The sequence below is a fragment of the Lycorma delicatula genome, chromosome 11, assembly GCF_047948215.1.
Source record: "Lycorma delicatula isolate Av1 chromosome 11, ASM4794821v1, whole genome shotgun sequence".
Classification (NCBI taxonomy): Eukaryota; Metazoa; Arthropoda; class Insecta; order Hemiptera; family Fulgoridae; genus Lycorma; species Lycorma delicatula.
Genome location: NC_134465.1, coordinates 79856332 through 79876494, shown reverse-complemented (window position 1 = coordinate 79876494; position 20163 = coordinate 79856332).

Genomic DNA, 20163 nt, shown 5'->3' with positions numbered 1-20163 from the left:
CGACTATTCCTGAGATGTGTGATTAATTGAAACCCGACCGCCAAAGAACACCGGTATCAAATCTAAATCTAGTATTCAAATCCGTGTAAAAAAAACTGACTTCACTAGGACTTGAACACTGGAACTCTTGACTTCCAAATCAGCTGTTTTGAGAAGACGCGTTCACCGCTAGACCAGCCCGGTGGATTGCCAAACTAACTTCTTATTTTAATAAACCTTTAATGGAAAAAAAAAGTTGAACGGTCATAACGTAAAGTTAAGTAGACTGTATAGGTACTGGTAAAAAAAATCGCTGAATGCGTGAACTACAGTCGTATTTAAATACCGACAATAATATATTAAACAGATAGCTAATGAAAACAAAAAACTAATTACGAGTATGCATTACGACAATTTTAGTACGACTCGTGAAGGGAAAGGTTCTAAGCCCACCACACACACTACCGGTCTAGTAAATTAACACTAGTTACCACAACACCCGTTCGCGCCAGAGGGCGCCTACTGACAGCGGCTATAACCAAACAAATGTTAAATGAAAAAAAGAATATACGTATACTTTTTTTATAAGTGGAAAATAGTTTTAAGAAACGTTTTTCTAAAAATATTCATAAATAAGTTAAGTTGTATATTAAGTTAAAAATGTATATTTCAATTTCAAGAGGGTTTGATTTTTTGAAAAACTTAACGTCCATCGTAGGTAACAGATTTAGTTTAACAAAGCTTTTTTCTAAAATTTCTCTGAGGAAAATCGAAATTGGTTTTTTCACAATATCCCCTATAAACGAATTTTAAAAAGTAATACGATCAATGTCCCACTTATAGAAATAACCGAACCAAATTTGAAGAAAATGGGTTTAGTGAAAACCGATATATTGATCCTGAAATATAAGGGCAAAAGCAGTGCGACACACATACGTACATTTTTTCGGTCTACGTAAAGAAATTCCTATTAATATACCTATTCTAGTCGTAGTCGTCGGGAAAGTAAAATACAATAAGCTTTATTAATATAATAAAACGAGTTTATATTTAATTGATTTTATACTAGTTCAAATTATTTACTTAATGAAAGTCTAAAATAAAATATTCTAATGAAATATCTATTAAAAAATACGATTAAGTTTGATGTAAATAAATTAATATTTACAAAGATAATGTAACACTGACCTTATATTAAAAAAATAATAGTTATTTAACATAAACACAGATAAAATATTAAATAAACAGTACGAATAAATAATTTAATCTTAAGAAATAAAGCTTGAAATAAAAAAAAATTCACGCCCGCTTTTACTTTTAATCGATTTTAATCGCATAAAAAAATTATCAATAACACTGCTTATGTGATCATTATTCTTTTGCCGAGATGTTGATCTCTTATTGTTTGTTACACACCGATATAAATCAATTACATCCTTGAATTTTTGTTGTAAATTTTTTGAGTCCTTTTGAATATGAAAACAATTATTGTAATTGCACATAAAATAAACTTCGGTTAAATCAGAACCGAACATCTACTACGATCTTCAGCCCCGTGAATTTTACTTTCATTGGACTGAAAATTTATACGTTTAATTTAATTTTCTTTTTTTGCGTGCATTTTCAATATGAAAATTCCTTTTGTTCCATTTTCATAACTACATTCTTACGACGTTCTACATTCTTTGAAGCCATTTATACAACAGTGCACTGACCCCGACGATCTCGTAAACGTTTAGATATTCCGCTCGAATTTTCGATTGTTGCATGTACTAAATCGCATTTCATTTAGAAAAAAAAAAATGACGATCAGTTTATGGAATATTCTTCGATTCATCGTATATACAACACGCAAGATATTTTTGTTTCGATTTTTTCTTTAACCGTCGGAAAAAAATAATTGGGGTTTTTGTTACAGATAAAGAGACGTAACTCTATGTTCGAATTTTAACAGCGATTTAATAAAAAAAAAAAAAAAAAAAAAAAAAAAAAAAAAAAAAAATGAAAACATATTTAAAAATTATTACTTTTAATTCTTAATAGAGATATCAACTTATTTATAATAAATACTTGCGAGTGTAGAGGATCGTGCTGCTAAAAAAACATAAAAATATACGTCAGCGTTTCTTGTTTTTTGCCCTCAGATAAAATAACAAAACTGTTATTACGTTCCTCTGGTTCTGGACCGACGGTACTCGTAATAACAGATTTGTTACATTTTTTATCCGATTAAACATTTCTCTACACCGTTCCATAAAACTGAAAGTAAATAAAATAATTAAAATTAAAACACAACAAACTTATCTGTGCATTTCTTCTCATTGCAGTTCGTTTTCGGAAATAGTTATTCGATTTATTTTATCGCGATAGGTAAGTTTCTCCCGTCTCGCGTTTCTTAAGAACAATATTTTGTTTTCGTAAGGACGGTGTTTTATTTGTGGATGTACCCTCAATTTTTAAAAATAAATACAAATAAATTTTAAAAATAAACTTACTTAAAAACAATTAACACTATTTGCGAAACTGAAAAAGAAACTAGAAAATAAATTATTCAACCTTACATAAACTCTGAATTTTTTAACCAAGTACCTAATTAACATTTACTTTTTTTATTTAATATGGTACAGACTTCACAAAACAGAATTTTAAATAAGAACTTTACGGTATTATTTTTGTGCAACCTTTGTGATGTTGGTTATACATATTAAATGTACAGGATCTTATGAAAAATGGAACGCATTTTAGACTCATCCTAAAAGGAAAAATAAAGGATAAAAAAGTTCATATATAAATAGGTCCGGGATCGCTTCGTTTTCGAATTGTACCGAACGAAAAATTTCGTTTTGATTTCTACTATAAAGATCAAATCAATTTATACGGAAATTCTTGCGATCTGAATTAAGTCGGAAATTTGATAGTATCTGATCTGAAAATCTGAATAAAATACCGAAACTATATGTTTAATAATTCTCAAAAATTATTGTACGAGGGTCGGCCGATAAATTTTGCACACTGGCGTGGTACACGGAAACAAAAGATACTATCGAGTTGGGAGTGGGAGCATATAGTAGCTAAAATCCTCTTCTACAAACTTGCGATAACGCGTTGAAATCCGTTTACCGGTTTGTTTTCAGTAGCCGTTAAAATGGAGTCGAGTACGGCCAATATGCAATACGGTTAAAACAGCGCGCAGTGATCGATTTTCTAACAGCAGAAAATGTAAATCCCACGAATATTTTTCATCGTTTAAAAGCGGTTTACGGTAGGGAAACTGCTGACACGAGTACTGTGAATAGTCGGGTGTTGAGATTTCGCGAATCTGAAGCCGGTAAAGCGACAATTGAGGACGCACCTCGCAGCGGATAAACAGTTTCTGTGACTGACAAGAACATCGTAAGGAGGTGGACGATTTGCTTCAAAGTGAAATTTTAATCTGACATATGATCACGTTTTAAAGATCATTCCGAGACAAGCAAAACGGTCATAAATGTTTTGTTTTTACACTAATTACATTTGCATAATATTTCAGTCAATCTTAAGCTAAAAAAATTAATCCTAAAAACTCAGGGTTTTTAAAAAAAAATCATGAAAACGAACTCTAATATTATAATTGTAAGAAAGTTATATGAGCTTTCATTCCTCACGTATTTATAATTATTATCAAACGTTTTTTCTATGAAAATCCTATTAATTATCCTTAACTAAGTCTGTAAATCTTTATACACACACTTACTGGTAAATTCACCAGTTTTTTCACGTACGTAACTTAATATCATTTCAACACGCTCTTTGTCAACCACACACATTCTCTCTCCGTCACTCTTTCACTCTGATTTTTCTAAGCGATAGAAGTAATATCTCTTTTTTAACGTCTTTTAAAAGATTCACATAAGCATCTTTATTCTGTTCCTTTCAAATAGGCACTCTTTTTTTTCTTTGATAAAAACCAAGCATTACTGATTTTTATCCCTATTCCCCTTTTTAAAAATAAAGAACATTTTCTCGTCCGACGATAAATCACTCCATTTGTTCCAGTCAGCTTTTATCCAAAATATCTCCACTTTTTAACACGTACAAAAAATAAAATAGAACCTTCTTTTTTCTGTTAATCGATAAGCCAAGTTTTTCCTTTTTTTTTGAACTTCTAAATACTTCAAAGTCAATAAAAAAAGAATAAAAGTAAGGAAAAATAATTCTGATTAGGATTAACATATAATTATCAAATTCTTTCCCCCCAAACCTCACCATTAATAGGTCAAAAATGTTTACGTTATTATTGATTTCAAACGAATTAGAAAAAATACTACCGGGAAAATTTTCAGTTTTGAGAACAAAACATTGATAAGTTTTAAAAAATTTGCAATGTTTTTAAATCAAATTTATTCAGAACGCTGTGTCTGTTTAATTTTTTGTTTTGATTACTCATTATCGGAATATTTACGAGAATATTTAGATAAATTGAGAACTAGCTGTAAAATAGATCCGAATATTAAACAAAGAACATTTTTAGTAAGCAGGCAAAAAAAAAAAATAATACTTAATTAAAACGTATAATACAGACCTTCCCGGCTAAAGGTCTGTTCATGCTCCTGGGGCGTAGATATAAAATGAAAGACAACACGATCGGGCGACTTTTTACCATTAAGATTTTTGAAAATGCTAAAATCCGGATATGAACGCCAGATAGGGAAGAACTCGATGACCGGTTTTGGTCTGACGAGGCAGGTTCCACCTTAATAGATACGTGTCGCACAGAATTCACGAATTAGGTGAACGTAAAATCCACATCAGCTGGACAATTGGGTATTTGGTGTGAAATGTCACGTAGGCAAATCTTCGTTGACATTCTCTTACGCCACAGTGAACACTAAGAGCTACATACAGAACAATTTGTGAACAGAATCCCTGCAGATAGGCTAGAGTGCACGTGGTTTCAGCACGCAACGTCGTATTCAATTATGTGAATCATAATCGGAGGTTACATTCCACTACAAATGTAACTTACTCGTTTTCTCACAAGGCGCGTCACTTGAACACCTGTAGAATTACTTTAAATCTAGACTATTCACAAACAACCATACCAAATGCGCGAGAAAGACTGCAACAGTGCGTAACATATGACGGGGGAAGTTTGACGGAAGTGCTAATCATAAAATGAAACTACGTTCTCAAGTGTATCAGGACTCGCTCCTCTCCCCATTCCCGTTTAAACAAACAGCTTTGACCCCTGGATCCCTGTGTATCCAATAAACGCATGCTTATGAGAATAATAATGACAAATAAAAATTGGAGTCTGTTCGATTTATAAAAACTATCAGTGCATCGTAATATCTTCAGAGCATATCTTTCAGAGCATCGGGTTCTGTCCTGATCGGTCAGTACAGAACCCGAAACTTTGAACGATCTGAAGAATGCGGGTTTCAAAATAGTCCACCTGAATCTTAAAAATAGTAGTTATAGCCGGTTACCCGTCCTTCGTTAGGGTAAAAATGTATTTTGCCCGGATTTTAGCGTTGACAAACACCATTAGGAGGTGACCGTACTTCGTTTCTCATTTGATTTTATCATTTTTTAATTTTTTTTTTGTACTCAAGTAACCGGAGATAGATGCATCCAGTCGCATCCGACATACAGTAACGATGGTAGCGGCTGTGTTGGTTGAACTACGCGCCTGTTAAAAAAATTAAATTCAACAAAATCCGAAAATGATTTTTAGATATTTACCTGAAGAGTAATTGCAAGACCATCTCTCGTTTAGTATAGCCGGAAATGGGGAAAATTTGCAATCATTCTACAAAATTTTCTTGATCTTTCTTCAGCTCTTTCAAGATTAAATATCAAAGAAATTTAGAAATTTGTTTTTATATATTTACATGATTATACACCCCAAAGATCGAGTTGATATCTTCCATATGTTACCGAGAAATTAATAAACTAGTAAAATTCAATGTTACTCCGTTTTAACCCCTTAAAATAGGAATTTAAAAAAATTCTTTCTTAGAGCGCACTAACACGTAAGAAATACGGGTATAAAAATTTCATCAATTTATCTTCAGTAGTTTTTTGCTGGGCGTTATGAGTCAATTAAAAACATCTTGTTTTATATGAACAGATAATAAGAAATAAATAAGAATATTTCTTTTACTTTCCATCTTAAAATCCCAAAGGTGTCCCAAGGATATTATTAGCTCGTTGAGTATAATGCCGCGTATTATCAGTTCAAAAAAAATTGAGATGATACAAAAGTTAAAATTCTTATTCTTAAAGTTAAAGTTACTCTTTAGTATCTTGATATGAACAAAATAAATAAAAGTTATATCTTAAACAACACAACCGGATTTATTCTAAAATTTCCATAATGAAAACTAATACAAAATTAAGCGATTAGAACAGTGAGATTACAATTATAAAATCGATAACAAACTTTAAACAAGAATTATTTACTTCAACTCTTCGAAAAGCTTATGCCATTTTTAACGATGAACAACGACACCTTCTTGTCACCTGTTCGCAACGAAGTCGCCGAATATTTTCTCGTAGTTAACCACAGAAACGAACGCTATCGCAAAACGGAATATACTAGTGACGCGCTTTTCTCTCGTGAGCTCTGATCGTTGTCGCGCAAACTTTGCCTATCGAAACGGAACGCAAATATAACAGGGGGCTGCAATAAAACCCCTCTTCTTATTTATTATAGCGGTTGGAGCTTGTCCTTTGCTGCTGCGACGTAGTATCGGGTACAAGTTTAATTTAGTCGGACGAATTTTAGGATAGCTTTTCGATTTTTTCTAGTTCGTAATCTGTAAATCTATCGGGGTTAGTTCTCGGGACAGCTGCAATAAATCCGTCCTCTTCTAAGCGTAGTTCCCCTTCAGTCTATCCTCTAAAGACACTTTCGGTGCTAAAGCCTCTTAGTCTAGTAGGAACGGTGATGGGCCCTAATATTGTGGATGCGGTTCCACTCCCTTCGTGGAGAGAGGGGTGTCTGGTAATCGGAGGCGGTCGGCTGCCCGTCCAGTTAGTAGGTGTATCGCCACCTACAACAGTATTTATACCCCTGGGGTTAGGGTTGTCCTGATTTTTTTTTTAAGCTCCGGGACTACCGTTGCGTTTTACTTCATAGGATGAGATGAATGAAATTTTTGTAACGTGTGAAAATGCTACTGTTCCAGCTATTTTTTATTATCCAGATTTCTCTTTATTTTGAACTTTCTATTCTATTCTAAAAACTGTAACGGTTTTTCTTCTTTATTGTTTTTTTTTTTAATTTTCTCTTATTACAATTATTAGTCTGTTTTCATTCTTCCTTTACATTTTCTTTTTCTAGCGTTTTTAATTTCTAGAAGTTCTCTCCTCATCACAATTATTAAAAACAAAGTTCATTTTTAAAAAAAATAAATTACTATTGATATAAACGTGAACAAAATATATTATATATAAAAATAACGAAGAAGGATTGAGCGAAAGAGAGGATGCGAGGGGGAAAGCGAGAAAGATGTACATTCAGAAAACCGCAGCATACTAAATAATAAAATAACATTTAGTATCTATGAACTTATAATATTATCATTTTTATAAAACAGCGTTAAGGGAAGTAATGTGAAGAAAAAAAATCAATTTCCTACCAAAGACACAACCGTTATACTTCATCTATACAATAAAGTTGCAATTTTCATGCAAAACACGATAAAATGTTTCTAAACAAACTTCTTCGAGCAAACTCTCTCTCTACTATTCTATAAAATAACAAAACGAAGAACTTTTTTAAAAGCGTTATTCAAATTAAACTTTATTTTTTTACAATTAAAAGTTGTTAATTCAATTTTAGATTGAATATACTCGTCGTAAAAGTTTAAGTTAACAACTCAAATTAGATTCAAATCAGTAAAATAGTAACGCTAAAACGTCCTTTTCTAACTAAATTCGTAGCGGACTGTATAGAAAATTAAAAACATTCAACGTAGCGTAATAAAAAAAAATCATCTTCGCGGGCAGGAAAGCTCTAAAAAACCGTTATTAAAGAAACATTTCAAGAACTTGAAATCATCTTTTTAGAATACATTTTTCATTACGAGTATAATTTGAATTCCTTAAATATATCGCTATACTTCAACCGTAGATAAGTGTAACTAAGCAAATTCAAAAAATATATAAGAATTAAAAAGTATAAATTACTTCTTAGTTCAGTATTTTACGAGATGTTTACAGAAAGTAAAAAAAAAAATAAAAATAAAGAAAAATTCAAAATTAATAAAGATTAATGGTGTTCTTAGTCGGGCAACATTCCATAATTTGACATGATCCACGTGACTTATAGAATATACTAATTTATGATCGCAGCAAATACGGGCTTTACAGGAATTGTTAGAAACGGGTTTGTCATTTCAAAATTCCATTAAAAAGAAAAATTATCTAATGAAATACGGATTGTGGAAAAGAAGAAAATCGATGTTTAAATGCTATTTAACATTTCTTAACTTAAACTTACAACAATGAATTACAAGAAAAGAGGAGAAAAAACTCTACGGTTTTCCCTGAAATGTTCAACGGTAGCGCTTTCGTCACGCGGCACCATCCGACCGATAAGAGAGGGAGGGTTTCATACTTTAACCGGCATGTCTGGTAGTAATATAAGCGACAGCCGCGTCAATCCTGTCTCTTAAATCGGGTACATCAACAGATAGCGAAGACATAACCCTTTATAAAACCTAAAAGGAATTTTCACAATTTTGTTTTTTAGTTCTTGTTTCCGTTTTGTTAGCTGCGTTTTACTGCGTTACGTTCCGTTTTCCTGTGTTTTTGTTGCGTTATTCGTTTGATTTTTTCGTTTTCCGTGTTATTTAGATCTTATTTTCGAAGCCTCTCCAGGCTAGATTATGCTTGTCTTATCAACGGTGAGCTAAGCTAAGGCATTTATTTTTTAATATCGGATGGTTAGCAAAATTGGTGCCTGTGGACAATATTACAGCCGTTTGGTTACGTTCCGACCGGTTTTGTTATTTTAAAGGCTTAGGACTCGTTTTTTAACGATTTCGTTAGCCCAAAATTCGTGCCTAGCAACTGAAGGCTAACTACGGTTTTTAGCAATTTTCCGCTGAAGAAATGCATTTGTGTGGCTGTGAAGTGTATTTTCAGGTATCTCATTACTTTCATAATTATTCTTGACGTATTTTGGTATTTATTGCCTGATTTTCTTCGAAACTTGGTGGAAAGAAGGATCTGTTTGCATCAGCTGTTCGCCGTTTGTTTATGTTCGGCCTTGGACAATTTTAGATCTTGAGAATTTTCTGGACTTTCTGGTGCGCTTGGGAGACATTTTGTTCACTATTACTTGTTATTACTTTATTTTTACGTTTCTTTGTGGTTTTAGGGAACTCTGTCCTAATAATTGCACGTTTGTTTGCTTTTCAACGTCTGTTGCTTTATTTTGTAGTTTTTTTGTTTTTCTGGGCGAAGTTGTTCTGGCAGTGATGTACTCGGCTCCGACCGGGGACGGGAAATCTACTCGGGATAAGAAGTCCAAGAGTGGCTCTTCACGCGGCAGAAAATCCGCATCGACTGGAGAAGCAGAAGGAGCTGGCGCTGCTCGGCCTCAGATGGGCGACCGAAGGATTCGTAGGAGGACCTTCCGTCCCTGTCTCAGGAATCATGGATGGGTCCTGGGATAAGTGTTTGCATGGAACGGTCACAGGAGGAGACTTCTACGAGGCTGTTGGTTGTCTCTCCCACTGAGGGGGAAGACTCGAAGAAGTCGCGGGCTGGGTCCGGAGATTCTGAATCGCTTGCTACGGGTGCTGTGGAGGGAATGTCTGTCCGGGTCGGTGCTGGATCGACTGGGATGGAAGTAGGCGATGGGGAGGATGATACTGATGGATTAGGACCGAACGAGGCGCCCTTTACTCGTCGGGAACTCTACCGGAGTGTCATGACAAATTTATTTTCTAAGTCAGAGCCGTGAGGAATCTTGTTCGTCAGCATCCTATTGCAGACCCGCAACTTCAGCGTCATTCGATCGATTTGCGGAATACGGTGTGTTTAATTAAGAGGTATAGAGATGTTTGGGAAGATGCTGTGCATGATGCGGTGAATGCGGGTACATGTACGAAGGTGGTGTCGGGGATGGCGTTCACACAGACTACGGTGAAACATCATGATCTTCCGCGCGTGCTGCAGTGGGATGTGACTGAATAGAAACTGATTGAGGTAGTAACTGGCCAAACGAGGTCATGAAAAAACTATTTCGTGAGGAACATCCTTCGGATGTGAAGATCCCGCTTACTTGACGTTTTATAGACTTATCGTAGCCTCATCCTCGTGTCGTGGCGGCTTGAGTTTCATCTCAGGGGATGTGTTAGAAGACATCTATCGTACTTTATGGCATTCCATCCCCGGCGGTTGTTGATAGCAGTACTGTTGTGGTTAAGGCGGTTGAGCGCTCTCGCACCGAGTTGCTCAAGACTGTTAAGGAGGGAGTAGCAACAGAGGAAGTGGGTAATGTGCTGTCGGTGAATCAATGGCCTGCTAGAGATTCGCTTATTCGAGTTGAGAGCGCTTATAAGATAGTTGCGTTGAAGGCGGTTCTTCAGGATAAGGCCAAGAATTTGCACGTCGAAATGAACACGAGGAGTGGTCGCAGGTCGGTGGTGATTTCAGTTTAGGAATTAGAGGCAGGCAATGAAATCAAGATCCTACCGGTGGACCTGCCTGTCATACCGGACTTACGATAGACGGGTGGAGTCGCTAGAGTAAAGGACACCCCCGGGTCGTGCTTATGCTTCACGTGGTTCTAGTCTGGGGGGAGGGTGAAAAAAAAGAAGGAAAAAATTACATGGGGTTTAATCGAGTGACCTTGGAAGTCATCATAAACAAGCTCTGTCGTCGCTTCATGATCTTTGGCCGAATAAAATCCTTCCAAAGAATCTGGTAGTCGAGGAAGGAACTACGCACGCAGCGAATCCGAATAAGTAACTCCTGTTACGCTTGCTTCAGAAACTTGCCGTCGTGATATGAAACATTTAATATTGTAAAATCCCTTTCGTATCGGAAGAGTTCACGGGAATTCTCTGACCTCCGTATACAGACATTAAGTGCGTTAACTTTCCGCTAAGATGAAAACTCGACTCGTTACTAAACAGAATACGATCAAGAAAATCCTCTTCTTCATGCCGCAATATTTCGATCGCGAAGTAGGCACGTAGAGCGTAGGCGGTAGACTTCAAAGGTTTTAACAGCTGTTAACATTACGGACGCTACATAATCGTTTCCTAATGATGTTCAAGAGTGTCGTCGCGGTTGTTACTAATTCGCGGCCGGCCTTCTTAATAGATTTTTGAAACTACGCAGGAACGACTCCATGACACGTTCAATCTTTTTTCAGATACCCTCGGTCCTTCCGTACTCTTCCCTTTATACAGAGATCGTTTATTTTCATTCGTAGTACCACATTTAAACTTTCTACGGAATGCACTCTTGAACTAAAGAATCGCATCTAGCAAACGGCAAAATACAGAAGGCTCTCTGTTCAAGATTCGCCATATTTACTACTGGCGCTGTAAAGCAGAAAAATAAGAAATCAATCTACAGTCATGTGTGCAACAAAAACTGTACTTTTTGCTCTTTTCTTGCCTTAAATCAATACTATACAACTCATCTAACCGATATTAACAAATTAAAACCCCGATATTCTTTTTTATACACCCGGTACCACAGAAATTCAATGCCAACTTGTTACATTCACGATGAATGCATAACGAGTAGGAAGAGGTAGTGTGGAAAACAAACTATAAACACTTTATTCGCATTAAAAATTTCATTTGAACAGAAAATTCAAGGTTTAAAACCAGAAAACGATTATTTAATGAAAAACTTAAAAGGCATATCTAGGTATAAAGAGTTTTTCAAAACGATGATGTTTAATTTGAGATATGATGATATCACGATGGTTCAAGAGAATGGAGATTTGTATCGATAAACTAATTCGTTCACATTTCCCCCGACGCACTGATGTTTGAAAATTATGCAAATAAATATGACTATATGTATTTTAATACATTCTAAAATAAAAAAGGCTTAAAAATATAAAAGAATTTCAAACCCTTTTGCCACTTTTTTAAACAATTTCCCCTTTTTAATTGTAAAATGAGTTTCGATAAAAACTCTCATTATGACTTTAATAAGGCTGGATGTAAAAACAAGAAATATGATTTTCCTTCAACTCGATAATTATACTCAAACCCATTATACGAAAGAATATTTACTTCGATTAAATTTTACTCGTAAATATGATTTCAAAAAATCAAAAGAAAATCTTAAAAACTGATTATGGAGAACAAGAAAAGTTTAAATATAATAAAAAAAAATTCAATTTTAATTAACTGATAAGCCGACAAAGAGTGGATAACTTCCGCGGCTTTACCCTTGACAGATTTCTATTTCAAATACGCCACAGGGTTTTTAAATATTAATCTTTAATTATGTAATATTTAGACTACAAAATTACGAAAAAATTAAAATGTTCACGAAAAACGTTTCTGTCTGGTCTAACCCCCTTGAACAAATGACTTTTTCCTTAATTCTTAGTAAAACGTTTTGGGTTTCAGTCGGCCCCCCTTGACAGGATAATGTTTTTATCATTAAAATTATAAGTATTTATATTACGCCTCGTAGCGCGATTGGTAGCGTCTCTGTCTTTCATCCGAAGATTCTGGGTTCGAATCCCACTTACACGCCACAAAACTGTCAATTGATCTCATCCTCTGAAGCAATACCTAACGGTGGTCCTGGAGCCGAAAAAAAAGATACTTCATATAATATTTCTATCCATAACAACCCAACTTCAAATACTGATAAAGTACGAGTATATATATATATATATATATATATACACATATATTTTTTTAATTTTTTTAAGTCGCGATCCACGAGACCTCTTTTTTTAGAAAAAAAATTCCATTTTCGACTACATTAATACTAGATAAATTGAAATTTCAAACTTGAAATAAAGTTGAAATATATTGATATTTTAAATTTGAGTTCATTCAACCCCCTTGTTTTTTGAGCTTAAAAGTTTTTCTGTGGATTAATAGTTTATTTCAAAGACGCGGCGAAATTTTGTGCAAAGTTATTCAACAAGATAAAAACAAAATATAGTTTACCAAATACTAACCCTCTTGTGTGAGGGGGTCGAATATAAGGTCAACACCGGGATAAAAATAGGCAAATATTTGTGCCAAATCTCAACTTTTTTTGTTAAAGGGATCTTCGAGATACGAAGCAAATACGTTATAGAAATAATGTTGAATATCTCCCGTCCCTAAATCCGATCGACCGATGGCTTTGAAATTTCAAATAACTTAAGTAATTTCATCGTACTAGAACTCAAGTTTCTTTGACGCTATTCAAAAGATCAAAAGTTAAAAATTGCCAAAACTAATCATCTCCTTTTAAAATTTTGTTCAAAATTTAACGCCATCAATGCCCCCACATATAGACATATTTTGAACTATTTTCAATGAATTTACGTTAAGCAGTCCGGAGATATTAATCAAAATTCTATAACTTAGTAATATAACTTAGTTATAGAAATTTCTATAACTTTTTTTTGTTTTTTGGACTAGGAGTATCTTGAAAAGTCAACATTTGCATACCCCCGATACTGAAAATTTTGGTCGACGGTATACTTCCCCTTCACATTTATGCTGATGCAGCACAGCTGTAAAGGAAAAAAGAAATATTGAGGGTAATCTTCTATTTGTTACAATAATTGAATTATATACAAATAAAAGTATTAGCATTGAGATTTCTCCCGTAAAAAAACACGGTGCGTTGGTTTGTTTGTTTACGTGCTCACATACAACTGATGCATTGGTTTGTTTTGTATGCGCTCACATTTTTATTTTGAACTAGCAGATACGGCAACGCTTCGCTATTGCTAGATTTGAGTATATATATATATATATATATATATTAAATTAACACAATTGAAGGTCTGATAAAACATTTGAAAAATGAACATTACGGAACTTTACAAAATTTAACCTTTCCCTTTTACCCTTACTCCCACTTCCCTTTCCCTTATATTCTCTTTTCCCCATTTTCCTTTTCACCAAATTTCCTCTCTTTTTCCCCATTTCTCTTTCCCATTTTCTATTTTCTGTTTTCCCCTTTCCATTTTATTTTCCCGTTTTCCCCTTTTTTCTTTTTCCATTTTCCCTTCATCCCGTTTACTTTTTTCGATTTTCCCTTTTCCTACTTTTCCCTTTCTCCCTTTTCCCTGCGCGTAAATCGGTCCAGTAGTTTTTTAGTCTAAAGCGGACACACATATCGGAAACATTGAAACGGAATCGTAAAATATTTAGTATAGCGTGTACTGCTTTTATTTCCAACAGATAGCGCTGTATTTGAACGCAACGTTGTGTCAAAAATAAGAGAACACCGGGAGCGGGAGAGAGTCGGCTGCGTGCAGCCGCCCGACGACCACGTGTCCGCTCTGCACCAACAGAAGCAGAGTAGGTGCAGCAGGCAGCCCCGGACCTAACACATCTTCACAGGAACACACACAACACTAAACGAAGAAGACGGCGTCCCCGAGCCAACTCCTTGTCGCCAATATGGCTAGCGTTAAATATTAGTTTTCTATTAAAAACTATTAAATTTTGTATTTACTCACTCCTTAAGCCTATTTTAAATATAAAACCGCCGAAATGTTCAGGAAAATATTCTCTACACCTAATGTTTCTTTTCTTTAATGAATACCTGCAAAATACTTAATATTCACACAAATATGAGGATAAGAACGCATCGAGGGTTCATGGGACTCCGCCCCCCTTGCTAGATGGTCGGCCGAGCGAACCGAGCCGTGACCATAAAATTCAGATAATACATATCTACCTAATCATTAGTTGCTATAATGATAACAAGACATTTAGAATATATATTTATACGTTTATACATTTTTATATAAACACCTAAAAATGGAATTTCCAAGATAGTTTTTTCTATTTATTAATAAATACACATATATTTCACTTGTATACATGAAAACAATTAAAATATTTCATTTGTTATTCGACTTCCTTAAGCTTCAGAGATTTTTATTTTAAAATCAAATATTTCGATTAAAATCCTTACTAATTAAAACATAAGGCATACATTTATATTTACGTATGTAGTATTTCATTATCGACTTTTCGAAGAAAAGTACAGTATTACTTTCAGCCCCATGGCGGGAGTGGAGAGTGTGGATTACGTTTTGAGGTATTAAGAGTTCGTACCATTTACTTAAATTGGGGTTTCAAATATATATATATATATATATATATGTGTGTGTGTGTGTGTGTGTGTGTGTGTGTGTATATATATATATATATAATCGAAGTCGCTTACTGCAAAAAAATAAAAAACCTCAAAAAAATACCTCGCTTATTGCAATGCATCCGACTAATTGGAAATTATAAATATAATCTAACCAAACAACCTACGCTCGCTAGTTGAATTGGCGAGCGAAGCGAGTGTAGGTTAAATCCGGTAAGATTATAATTAAAATTATAAACAAAAATGCAAATATATTATATTTCATTTTGCAATTAGCCGGGCGAATTGCAATAAGAATGATTTTTCAATTCGCCTACGAAATTACAGGTCTATGTACAAAATTTTGGCTCGAAAATCTCCAAAACTATAATAAAATCAATTTTATAAAAATTTGGATATGCCATAATACTGCACCTGAAGTTGCGCGTGTGAAAATTTGATGAAGATCGGTCGAGTCGTTCTTGAGTTACGCTCAATTTAAGGTCGAAAAAATGTTGGCGAAGAAGTGAGAAGCGTGGTTCGTTATGATGCTACAAGTTACGTTAAGACTTTTTTATCTGAAAAATCTTTTAGCAGTATTAAACCAAATAAAAAAAAAAAAAAATATTAAAACCGTCAAATTAACGAAATGTAGGCCTTGCGCACAGAACTGCGCAAAAGATTTTTCATTTATTTCAGCAAGATATAAAAAATAAATAAATAAAATAATAAAATAAATGAGAGTTTTTAATTTGTAAAATAAAAGTATATCTACAAGTATAAAATGCATACTAAATGAAACGCGAGACAGGATTATAAAAAAACTACAATCATAAAAGAATGAAAAATGCAATAGCGAGTGAAACATATTAAACTAGTCGATTTTTTTTTAATTTGTAAATAATGCAGCGAAAAGGTTGAGCAATAAAAAAAAGAAAACGAAAACATTTGCAACGTTATTATATATCATTAAAAAATATACTACAATCGCATGCGCATATTAAAAAAAAGAAGAAAAATGCACGGATAAGAATACATATAGTTTATTACAAAAATTAAACAAAGTAAAACGCGCACGATATATAAATAAGGAGTAAGGAAGAGAAGGCTAAGCAGGAAAAAGAAGATAAAACATTTTAAAAGAGAAGCAGGGTTTCAATTACAAAAGATGGGGGATTAAAATGAAGGGGTTAAAATAATCTCATTAGTTACAGCTGACCCACAATACTACACCCACTATTACTGAACTATTAAAACTAATAACAACTACAGTTACATATCTTGCATTTACATCCACACATGCACATACACACACACATAAAGAGTATACTCCTATTTCTAAGAATGTTAAGTACACCATTACATATGTAGAGAATACTGCATAGCGTCAGTATAGAAATAAAAGAACGCAGTACACAGACTTCATATAAATGGAATGACGTCACACAAGCGAGTACAATATACTGTGCTATATTATATTAACCTATACATAAGGACAAACATCTTGTTATTATTAAATAATTTTTTTTTTACTTTAGCTCCGTCTCGACCGATTTATTAATTTAATTACAAGTACCTAAAAGCAGATATTTAAAATTATTAAATTAGTAAACAACTCGCATAATTTAAATATCATATGTAATTAACATCACTTGGTGTTAACCAAGATAAATATAAGGGCTATTTAATTAAACTCCAGTAGAGTGATAATAATAAACAAAACAAATTGAAAAAAAAATTTACTATATACAAAAATTAAATAAATCCTTCTATAAGTTTTCGACGGTTTCAAATTCAAGCACTTGTATCGCGATTCCAGCTTTTCTATTCCCTTTTCATAAAACGGGACCTGCCAAATACCCATTCATTGTTTGACTCTATCCGTGAGTTCATTATTATTTTGCAAGTGTTAAGCGACCAGGCGATCCTTCAATTTTATAAACGTTGAAATCAGACGATACCTGATCAGGGCTGTAAGGGGATGGCCAAAATCGGCCACTCAAACTAGTTTAGTACACACTTTTAGTGATATCTCTAGAGGGAGGCCAAGGATTGCCGAGCCGTAAACGATCCTCTTAGTCGGAATAATTCTCCGTTTATTCTGACCGGCTCCCCTAAGCTTTGTCAACATTTCACAATAAACATGTGAGGTTACAGTCGTACCCGGCTTCATAAATTCTTCCAACAAAATTTCTCTACTATCCCAAAAGACGACAGCCATAATTTTTTTTTTTTTTTTTTTTTTTTTTGATCGGGTCTGTTTGAATTTTTTTCGGCTACTTTGCGAGTAAATGTGCATCCACTGTTTGAACTGTTGTTTTGTCAGAATATCGATGAACCAAATCCACATCTCGTTCCCAGTAACAATACTGTCAAGAAATTCTCGACCGAGTGCTGATGTGTAGTAATAGGGAATCTGGTAGAGTTTTCTTTCCTTGCGGTTTCTACGCTGTGATTTCACAACCGATTATTGGCTAGTTTACTTCGCCTCATAACCTGCAGTAACGTTGAGGGTTTATTTAGTGTTAGTATTCCGTGTGGCTAGGGCTCCCCTTGGGAAATTTGATCGGCCAGAAGTAGGCGTGCTTGGCATCGTGTCCCGATTAGTTAATTCAAGTATCAATAGGGGTCGAGCTCGAGTGTGTTCTCACTCTCCCGGATACGGTTTACTGACTTAGCATTGCAGTTTTTGGTCGAATTGGAATGCACTATTAAGAGACAATTAACGAACCGAAGTTGCGATCAACGTTTTAGTTTATCAAAGCGGGTCTCAAAACTGGAGCTGAAGTGGGAGACTAGAGGTTACACTCAGGTCCCGGACCTACAGGTCCGGGAGCTGAGGTCTTCTGGTATTATGTTTGTTAACACTCCGATCACATAATTAATTATTATTGTTGTCTTAGCAATCAGCGGTTTACTGAATGTACCGGCACTAATGTGGAATATGTAGGTGACAGAACGTTTAGGTGTTAGAAAGTGCGGGGTTTCCTGCTTCCGCGAATTTAGTAGAGCAGAATAATTCGAGAGGGCTACGTGGTAGTGTTAGGGCGGACACCTAGGCTAGAACAGGGCGGAATTACTGATGGGAATGTCTCTTGAGGGAGGCATTCGCATCAGTGGCATCTTACCGAGGCCGCATCAGTTTGAGAGCGAGAAGATATCCTCCGATTAAGCCAATCACGGCTAGGAACGGAAGGGGTGGTGTGGCAACCGGCACTGTCACAAGGCGGGATTTCTTCTCCCTCTGGGGGGAATTGAGATGTCAAGAAATTCTGTTTTTGCGAACATTTCTAATGGTGTGTATTATAATTGCTGAGATAGACTCGTACATTATGAGATATTTACAGTCACTTTTAGCTTGTTAAATTTAGAACTAGGCGCGGGGTTTGTGCTTCCGCGACTCGGTTAGTTAGTTCAGAGGGCAACGATGTAGGACAGTCAAGAAATCAGATAGAAGCCTACAGCGAAGACGAAGGCCGAGTAAAAAAATTCACCATGTAAATGATGTCTACCGTGGCATTTAAATCGGTGGCATCCCAACCGAGGCCTGACTAATTACTGTGAGTGTAATCAGTTAGAGGGTCAAAAGAAGCCCATCAGGGCTACGACCGGGGGAGTAGTGGGGCGACGGGAATCATCATAAGGCGGGTGTCTTCCCCTACCGAGATTGGGATGTCAAGAAATTCTCCTCCATTATTCTGGTAACGCTGAAAAAAAGGCCAATGCCTCTCTCCTATTCTTTTATGAGCAAACGTTGTCTGCTCATTTGAGCAACGTGTGACGGCCCTGGATGCAAAAGTCATTACGTCATAGTTCATCATTCATCAATTATAACGTGTTTCCATCGATCTTTTCAGAAGTAATTAATTTAACAAAAACCTATATTTACGTATGTTTTGTGCTATAAAAATTGCAAAAAAATTTAATTAAAAAACCCAGTAAAAACAAAGATCGATAAAAATACATTTTCTGTTGATACAGTTTTATTTGAATAATATTAAAATTTTTTAAATAATGCATAAATTCTGTTTAAAACTACCTAGGAGGTTCTAAGAATTCCGGATAGTTGGACATCAAGAAAATCGGCTTTTAACTGTACTTTGAAAATATAAGCTCTAAAATTAATTATTTTTTCTTTATTACATAAATTTCGTTATTTAATCGGTACACACTTTTAGTCTATATATATGTGTAATGTTTTTCAAGCACTTTATTTTAAATAAACAACTTTATGAATATAAAAAAAAATCTCGTTCATCAAATTGGAAAATCTGCATCTATGTTCTTCATATCATTAAACATCCGGTATCATTTCCGGGATTGAGATAAATCGTACGATTGCTATTTAATAAAAATCGATTCAACTGTTCAGGAATTATAATAGCGCAACATTCAATTCGAACAGTTTTCTATCTTTCTATCTGGAATAAATGTCTGGGAAAAAATCCTGAACCCTTTAGTAACCCTTAAAAAGAAAAAAAAACAGGTGTAACGAAAATGGATACACAAGTGAGAGAGGGTTGAAAGGGAGAGGAGATAAACTCTCCGACCATCAATAGTTCAAGAGTAAATAAAAACTAGAGTGCTAGGCGCGCACTAGAACGCATATGAAAGTCTATGTATGGATGTTATGCGTAGACACACATACACACATACGCGCGCGCTTGCGTAGAAAAGAATATAATGAATAAAAATATAACTGAAAATATTCTATCCGATTTAGATATAGCATATGTAATTTTTTTCTAAAATTTCCAAGTAAACAGCTTAGTATAGAATAGTAAATAAAGAATCGAAACTTCAAACAAATCTATATAATACAGTAAAATGTATAGGCGTATACTGTTAGCTTACTTCAATACAATGTTTGTTGACAATTCTGTTGAAAACTGT